The following is a 9,441-nucleotide window of genomic DNA, read 5'->3' as shown; positions in this document are numbered from 1 at the left end:
AACATATCTACTCCAGATAGCAACTCCCTGCTTACCAAACCCATGTTCACATCGCAAGAATTTTACACTGAACTCCGGTTTGCTCTGTAAGCATTGTGAGTGTTGAAACTGTAAGTGGGGCATCGCTTTTAATTTTTAAAGCATCCAGTACATTTTGATATTTGTTTGCCTGACAAATTTCATTTTTCCTTGCATGGAACTCAGGTGAGACCTAAGAGCTGAAACTCTGTTAATTTATGCAACACGGAAGTGTTAGTAGGACAATTTTTACTTGATAGGCTTTTCTTTTAAATGATGCCTTCAACTGAAATGTTGTCATTGACTTCAGATGGGGACAAGATTTCACACTTAAGATCTAAAACACACCTTTTCCTTATTTTCACTCAACCTGGAATTGTTGCCCTTCTGAGAACACATCATACCATGTAATTCTTCCTAAGAAATGAAATTTAAGGTGGATGGAGGGACATAGGGATATTCAGAAGGTTTATGATCATCACTCAGGAAGTAATTACCTGAGTAATGAAAAGTCTATTTGATTACTAGACTGATGGTGCTTTATATCCATTGTATGCATCAGGTACTCAAACAAATGAAGAGATAAAAAAATTAATTAGATATCTATGAAGAGAGATATATAATCAGAATGCTTTGTTCATTGCTCTGAAAAACTGAGTCAAATGAAAATGTCTGCATGGAATTCACAGAATCCCTGCATAACAAAAATATACATTTTGGCATGCGAAATCAGGTGAGTAACCTTATTTGCAGCAAACTATGCCAAATCCTTGGCAATAGACAATCAATAGTCAGACTGTTGTGAAAGATCAAAGGATTTACCTAATGATTTTGTGAAACCACTGAATATAAGAGGTAAAAATGTACTTTTAGTGCCACTAGATACCAAACATTCAAATGCATCTTATGTCTCATTCTAGTCTGCCTTTTAATATGCTGTTTAAGTCTTCCACTGGAGAACAGGAGTTATTTGTACCACTAAAAATGAAATTTTGTTAAAACTATCCAAAAAAGAAACCAGAGCTTTCTTGATTCTTGATTTTCACTGTGTGACGCACTACTATATCTTGCAGGCTAAGTAATATAGTTGTAGTGCATAACTAATAAAGAAACTCTATGTTGATAATAAATCCTGTTTCTCGAACTCAGTACATCTTTTTATGTTATTTAATTGGTACAGAATTAACAGTATTCCCTTCTTTCTTGTGCTTATGGGAAAAACACATGGAGCCAAAATGTATGGAAGAAAATTTTCTATGATTTTTTTTTAACTAATCTCGCTTTGCAAGTCTGTTTCAAAATCATCTGTGTGAGAGCTAGAGGGACAGAGAAAGATGAATATTATTTACATAGAAAGTTCACTATATCATTCCTTATTCACACCTTTCAGAAACAGTACGTGTAAGTTTGTACAATACGTCAGGTTTCAGAGCGGTTGAATTCCACTAGTAAATGAAGTTAACAACACATAAAAATTATTAAAACTCTATCACCACATTAAAAGAAGAAACTTATAATGATTCACAGAAGGACACATAGCAGATTATATACAATAAAAATCTAAAACTACTATGAATGGTAAAGAAGTCCCCCCAGTAATCTAAATAAAATCTAATAATCGGCTTATTTCACATAGAAGTTGATGTGCAAAATGCAGAGGCTTATGTCAATTAAATCCATGGCAAGTCTCCCATCAAATTTAACTGGAACTTCATCAATTCCCCAGAAACTTACAGACAATATTAGAGGACCTATTCCTCATTGTCGATAGCATACAGTTTTCAACCTGGTTTTACGCTGTGTCTTAGTGAACAAAGATGTGAATGTTGTTAATAACAGGTTTTTTTTTTCCTTCAAAGTTGGGCATGTTTCATTAATAGTCATAAATATCAGTAACTTGCATGAGAAAAACTTCACTTCAATTTATATAACAATCTCTCCTTTTCTTTCTGAAATTTAGCTTGGCATCAGTTTCTCATAACTGCAAGGAATGTCTTTATTTTTCTTTGTAGTCAAATCAGTTAACATATTTTGAAGGATATGATATAGTGCTTTCTATTTGATCAGTTTAATTTAAAGTTACCCCTTAGAGAATTCATCAAAGAATGTAGACATTTCAGTACATTAGTATTTTTTTCAGTGACAGTAGCTTTAAAAGGTAATGAATATTATTTACTTAAAAAGAAAGGTTTTCCCTTATGCAATTATTGCTGGAGGAATCATTAGCCACAACAAAGGTTCAATGAGTCAATCAAATATATATCTTATTTTATAATTTATATGTCTTTTAACAGTGTAGATCCCCTTAGTCAAATTTATGAGCCATAAAAAGGACACAGAAAACTGAATAATATTCAATATATAACAATGAACATGTAAATTAACTGAAAAATAGCTTGCTTTTAATTATAATTTTTAACATAATAACCCAGTATCTCTTCAGTCTCTCCTAATACACTAAGACATAGCATTGTGAATGTTTCTTAAGCGCCAGTTACAGCTCAGACTTAGTAGACACAGTTTACTGCAAAGATGCCAGGGTAATTGAGAATGTTCTTCAGATTAGGTTATAACACTGCACTAACTTGATTTTTATTAATTTATAAACTTATGATGTCATTGAAAAGCTCAATCACACCACATATGCCCTATGTAAACTATAGAGAAAGTGTTATGGTAGTTTCCAGGCATACCAGACTCTAGATACATTTGTCTAAACACAGGGTAATGAGATTTTTATTATAAGAGAAACTGAGAGCATTAATTTCCAAACCATCAATGCAAGACACATTCAGATTATTATATTTGCCATTAACAAAATCCTCCAAGCCATCTTGAATTTAAGTATTACTTACATTTATGTTAATCCTATCATGATGGCTACAATATTTGAATATGAATCAAAGTATTGATTAAAATATAAAGGATTAAGTCACTTTAGGATGTGATCAATCTGAAAAGACTGCTATTATTTAAAAAGAGCTAGCTATTAAACTGTACTTATTAGATACCCTTTTAAAACTGATTTCTTAATTTCATTTTTTATTTTATATATTTTTTTCATTTAACATTCATTGGCCTTATTTTAGCCGTCTTTCATTTTTCTATCATTTGAGGTCCACTGACCGTGAAGCTCCTTCCTACTGTTTAATGTGTTCACAGGAATACACAATTTTTATATTTCTGACGTTGTCAGTTTTTAAATGTTAAAATGTAATGAAATGTGATTACAATGCATTCAGCTATTTAGATATGAATCCTCAGTTTGAAAATCTTGATCCCTACAGGGTGCAGTCAGATGACAACTGTCTGCTTCGGAGTATCTCACATCAATACATCAATCACGCACATACCTATATTACTCTAAGATCTTGCAGCCTCTGAATTTAGAAACAGGAAGTTTTTGTTTATATAGCAAGCTAAATTCCCTACAAATATTGATTTGTTCCCCATTTTGTGCTGTCTCACCTTTTGCTCATTTTCATTTGTCACAAGTTTAGTATCTTTTCAGTATTTTCTTAGCAGATTTCCCTCTTAAAACATTTTCCCTAACATTCATTTAAGTATTTTATCTGACTAATTTAATTCATTTGTATTTACACACACCTGTGCAAAAATTGCTACCTAGAATGAAACATGCAAGAGATATAACAAGGTGTCTTTCATTTTGCTCTTACGAGCCATAAAACTTTTGGGGGAAATACATATTTTTTGCATACACACACACATACACCCCCAAGCAATGGGTCATGACTGCTACAGGTTATGAAGGCAAATTTGCTATTCTGTAAGAAGTCTCTACAAGAAATTCAAGGTCATCTGTCCCCAATAGTAACACAATCTTTAAGGACTGATCTGTCGTCTAATACTTCCTTTGGCAAATTCCAGACTGCGGTGACTGTAATAAAGTATATCAAGAATTTAAAGCACCAGAACTCTCTTGAAATAAATATGGGATGGCGAGTTTACACATAAACTTCCCTAGTTTCTGTTGATAAACACAAGTGAGCCTAAGGGAATCGGTTTAGGGTGCATCCTTTCAGTCTACATTGCATGCTTCTAATGCTAATTTATAATCAAATTCAGAAAGGAATTTAAAACGATGGTGTAGTATACACTACCTATGTATGTATGCTGTCTGAGACATAATTAGGTGACCGGCAAAAATTAAATCTTCATAAGAAGAATTTATTATGCTCAAAAATTATGTAGAGAAGAGTATTTTTATTTGGACGGTAGGATTATGTCCACTGTAAAAGCAGCCTAAGAAGCAGCCTGCACACTCCTTGCTGAAATGACAACAGGCAGTGAACAGACAAGTCCAAGCGTCTACAGAAGTATCCAAACTACTTAATACAAAAAAGTAACATACTGAGCTGTGGTGTAGCTCACCGTGCACACTGTACGCTCAAGAAAGGGACCTTCAGCCATACCTTAACCATGCATGGGTTTGGTAGATGCATAGATAGTCTGCTTGACCCTGAGACTTCTCCTGAGTCCTTCCACTAACACACATTGTCATCAAATGTAATCTGTTAGATTCCCTCTTCCGCTTCCATTTTTATACACTTGTGTAGTTTCCGATTTAGAAGATTTCTAGTAAGTCAGCTCAAATGGAAGGACATGCTCTCTAACCTTTAACAGACCTTTTGATACTTCTGCTATCCTTTTCTAAAACATTTAATCTACAATTTCTCTCTTTATCTGCTTTAGTCTTCTCTAAAATAAATATGTGAAATATTTCAATGGAATGTAAAAGGTTTTGCTTCCTATCTAGCACATTAAAAGTTGTATTAATGCTGCATAGCCATGCAATATACACTATTTTATACTATCTAGAACCTTAACAACTTTGTTGATTGTAATGAATGTGATTTTTAAAAGGCAAATGTCATGTAAAATGCTTAATTAGTACGTATAGAAGTGTTTTAATGAGGAGCAGCAAAGATAAATCCAAATGTAAAAGGGTAAATCATACTGTCACGTCTATAACAAAATGAAAGGGTTCTACCCTTCCCAACTTGATTCAGAATGAAGATGAAAACTTGAGGATGTATCTGAAGAAATAAGAAGCCAGAAATAAAGAATAGCTATATATTTCTATTGTTAGGATGCTAGGAAATCTCAGCTCAAATCCTTGTTCCAAATCAGGTGAATAAAAGGTCTGGAGTCTATGATGTCTTTTGGCAGTGACCTATTTACTGAGTTAATATTTACTAAGTTAATCTGAAATACGGCTCCTTCAGTCTAGTCACTTAGATGTAATGCTGTCTTTAAAATTCTTGGCTAATATTCCTTCAGCTGCACTGCACAACCTCATTCATATGAAGAAACAATTGTTCTTACATATGCAAAGCTCTTCAGCCGATTCTTCTTTATCTGCCATTTAATCTGACTACCAGGAACGTCAGCAAAGCTCATCTTCTCCGGCCACAATCTCCACCACTCTTTCCATTAAAATAAATCATTGTAAAGGGAAGGGATCTGACTGAACTTAATTGTCTATTCGGGCTATAATAGAAGACCACTCGGGCAGCACAGATATCCTTTGCTGCAGATGTTTCAGACAAAGTAGTAAGAGTACTTTCTCAGTAGAGAAATTGAACAGTGCAGTTATATTGCTTCACTTGTCGTCAATGCTCATTTTCCTCTTAGCTCATACTAAAGAACATAATAGATCTATAGTATATATATGAGATGAATAACTCATGGGCTCTATTTATATACATAGTGCTTATTATACTAGTTCCTAAGCACTATATAAACATAGCTGTACTGTGTATATTTGACATGAAGATGATCGATCAGGGCTTCATAGTAAACCTGACTGTTTGTAGGAGGCCACAGTAACTGAGACGGAGCGGGTGTAAATACTAAGAAAATCATTTTTAAATAATCATTTGCAATGGTCTCACACTTAAGCCTATAGCACTAATTCTGCCTTTCATTTCTTGCAACAGTTGATTATTAGATTTGTTCTAACCTTCTTCACAGATGGCACTTGAGAGAGAATTTGTTTTTTTTGGAATGATAGTGGGAGTGTGTGTTTATTATTTAGGATCAGTTTAACGACTATTTCTGTCTTGAAACATTCACAACATATTGAGCAAAGGAGAAAGAAGGGAATGGCAGTCATTGGTGAACTTCAGAACACAGCAGCTGGCAAATTTAGGAACTTCTGAAATGGTGCTTATCCTTCAAAGCAGACATACAGAGAGAATTCAGGCAACAATCATATCTAAGTTAGCTCGATGGTGCTGAAGTACATTTGTAGTTTTATAGGGCAATGTGCAATGCAGAAGTTATCTAATTAATTTGGCAGTGTTTTTTATCTCAATTATACTCAGCTCCTTTATACCAGGGTCTAATTTATTTCATTTCTTTTATTAACAAGACTTCTAAACTTGAGATATGCATCTCACATCTAGGTAAGCAATCATTTTCAAGTCAGATGTTGCCACTTACAACTGTGTTTTTTCTCTGGTTTGCTATTTTAAAGTGTGTATATATACATATATGTCTGTACGTATGTTTGTACATATCATTGCATACTAACATACTTGTTGGTTTTGTATTCCCCCTCCTGACCTCGGCAGCAAACTGTTGGCAGTTTGGTTTATGACTTAGTGTGACAGGTCTTAGTGCCATGATTTATAACTGGTGCTGCAAGGTCTTTTTTATTTCTAGATATCACTGCAAGTAGGCTTTCTGACTTTGTTACCCTCTATATCCGTATAGGAAAGAAGAGGAAGGTGCAACAATACTTGTGGTCATACTCTTCAAATGTATTTTTTAAACATGACAAATATCTTCAGTTAAGCATAAGGGAAACAGTGCCTATTTTCAGCATAGTCTTAACCATATACTAAAAAAAAATAAATCCTTAAAAGTGGGTAACTTTTGTACTTTTCCCATTAGATTTCTCTTAACACAATCATGGTCATGCTTCTGGACAGGATGTCCATATATTACCCTACTACATAATCACAGAGTGTAGTATGAACTGTTATTTGCCCTTAAAGTCTACTCCAGTAGATTAACCTAGCACTCCAAGCAGAGACAATGTAAGATGAAATAAGCTAACACCTGTGATAATATACAGCTCCAATAACTACTGGAGATAGCATCTACACTGTACAGATTACTTTTCTTTCTAATTAAATAAGAACTTGAAACAGTGAGAAATGCTTTATCAAAGGTGTAATTTCTATAAATGAAGTAGTCTGCAACCTTTCTTACTTCCACGGAGGTTTGCCTGTCATAAGGACATTAATTAGATACAGCTGTTATCTCAGGGGAGGGGGGGGGGGGGAAGTGCATGGACAAACTACCTGTTTGAGAAAACAGTGTGTTTTAGATCCCAAAGCTATTAACGATATTTCTCCCAGACTATGAAACAATGATGTCTTGGGAGTGCTCCCAGCTTCTCCTTCACAGCACCTCTTTAGAATAGTTTGTTGAGTTTTCCCTGTTTTTTCCCTTACTTTCTCCCAGTGAATCAGTTTGCCAGGTTTCAATAGTCAACAGGGCAGTAGTTGTTTTTTTGCATAAGTAGCTATAGTGTAGTTTTTAATATTCACCCCAAAATGAAATAATCCTAGCCCACTGTGTGAGGCTTTTACTTTCCAGTATATCCCTTTCTCAGTACCCTGGTTGCTATCCTTGCGGTACAGGTGTAATACTCAGCAGATTACTTATTAGTACCAAGTCACAGGTAAGCTTGGGTTCAGTTAAGCACTGTTCTGGAGAGATAAGTGATAGCTCGTAGAATATGCAAAGACAAAAAAAAGTATCTCCATATCACAGCAGCATGCGCTATGACTTTGGCCATCAAAAAAGATGTGTGTTTTACCCCTATCTACTACCTCTTATTTGCAAGGTGAAAAACTCTACTTGCATGTTTGAAAAATGGATATTAGAAAATATCACATAACTCAAAATCAAGCATCATTTCCTCAACTGTACAGATTCTTCTTCTGAGACCAAAAAATTAGCATTGAATGTTTCACCAGTACTTTCAGAACCACAGCAGTCCTGTTATCCTTCAGATATCATACACCAGCATCGCATTTGGCAATGATTCCAAATAAATCACATCAAATATTACAATAAAACAAAATAAGTACCATTGCACAGATTTATTCCATTGCCTTTACATTTTCTTCCATGTATGAGTTATTTAAGACTCCCATTTTAAAATGTTAATACAACCACTTCCAGTATTCCAGCCTGTAGTATATCAGAGATTTTACTAATATCTGCAATAGGATTTAGATCTGGCTTTCTGCAAGCATAAAGAGATTTGCATATCTATAAGTAGTGAAATATTTTTATTATACCAGCCATAGTTTCAGCTTTCTCAATTGTTTAAAATTGTTTAACATTTCACAAAAATTCAAGTGATATCCTGATTATTTTATATTTCTGACCATTACTTTACTTTAAAAGGATTTATTATATGCTTGCTCTCTTTTGTTTGTATTTATATAGCACAAGATACAATGACCTCTGCAATGAGAGACAACACAATCCAAGAGAGTATTTGGATTACTTGGATGACAGAGTCTTTTAAAAAGCAGTACTATACTGCTATATGTACTATACTGCTACACAAACATGTAACGGACACCATTGCTCAACTTCATAAACAGAAACACAAGCTAGTAAATGAATTCAATTATAGTCAGGCCTGCAACCTCGGTCTTTAATTTACTACTCAAGTGACCTGCCAGTGAGCTAGAGAAACACTCCCATCAAATCAATTCATGTTAATCAGAAACAATGGGCTACTTCAGAGCAGCTTCATTTTAAATCTTCTCAAGTTTTATCAATGAGCCCGCTACGGAATAACATAGGACCAAGAAACACAGTCTTCAGGATACATAACTCTACACAGTTATACAGTTCTAAAGCATCCTGAAAGTGTTAAAGTAATTAAATCACAGAAGAGTGCCATGACGTTACAAGGCTGTAAACTGAAAAGATCCTATAGCACAGACAGCCAGAATAGAAAAGACATCTACCCTTTTCTGTTTTTGTTGGAAACCTGCTACAGAGCGTATCAGTTTTATAGGGGGCTAGGCAGAAACGTGATGTAGTGTATTACTAAAATGCACTGCCTCCCCATGCTGTGAATGGAAGGCCTGTGGGCTAACTACTGTCTGCAGGAGAGCAGCAGAGAGCAGGGCCGTTTATAGCTCACTGACTCTTTGCCCCAGCCTTGGCCCTGGCTGTGGGCTGCTGTAATTTATCAAAATCCCCGAGGAACACTGTACTAGACAAGGTAAGTGTAGCCTATGTCCTTCGACCACTCCTCTTCCTTGACATTGCATGACCCTTTCTCCTGGCATAACTGTGTTAGAAATAGGACTTTCCCGCCTGCTTCTTTTTTTAAGTGATACAAAGTGATAAAGAGAATTTCTG

This window comes from Struthio camelus, chromosome 4 (assembly GCF_040807025.1).
Source record: "Struthio camelus isolate bStrCam1 chromosome 4, bStrCam1.hap1, whole genome shotgun sequence".
Lineage (NCBI taxonomy): Eukaryota > Metazoa > Chordata > Aves > Struthioniformes > Struthionidae > Struthio > Struthio camelus.
Note: the sequence above shows the minus strand (reverse complement) of the source record.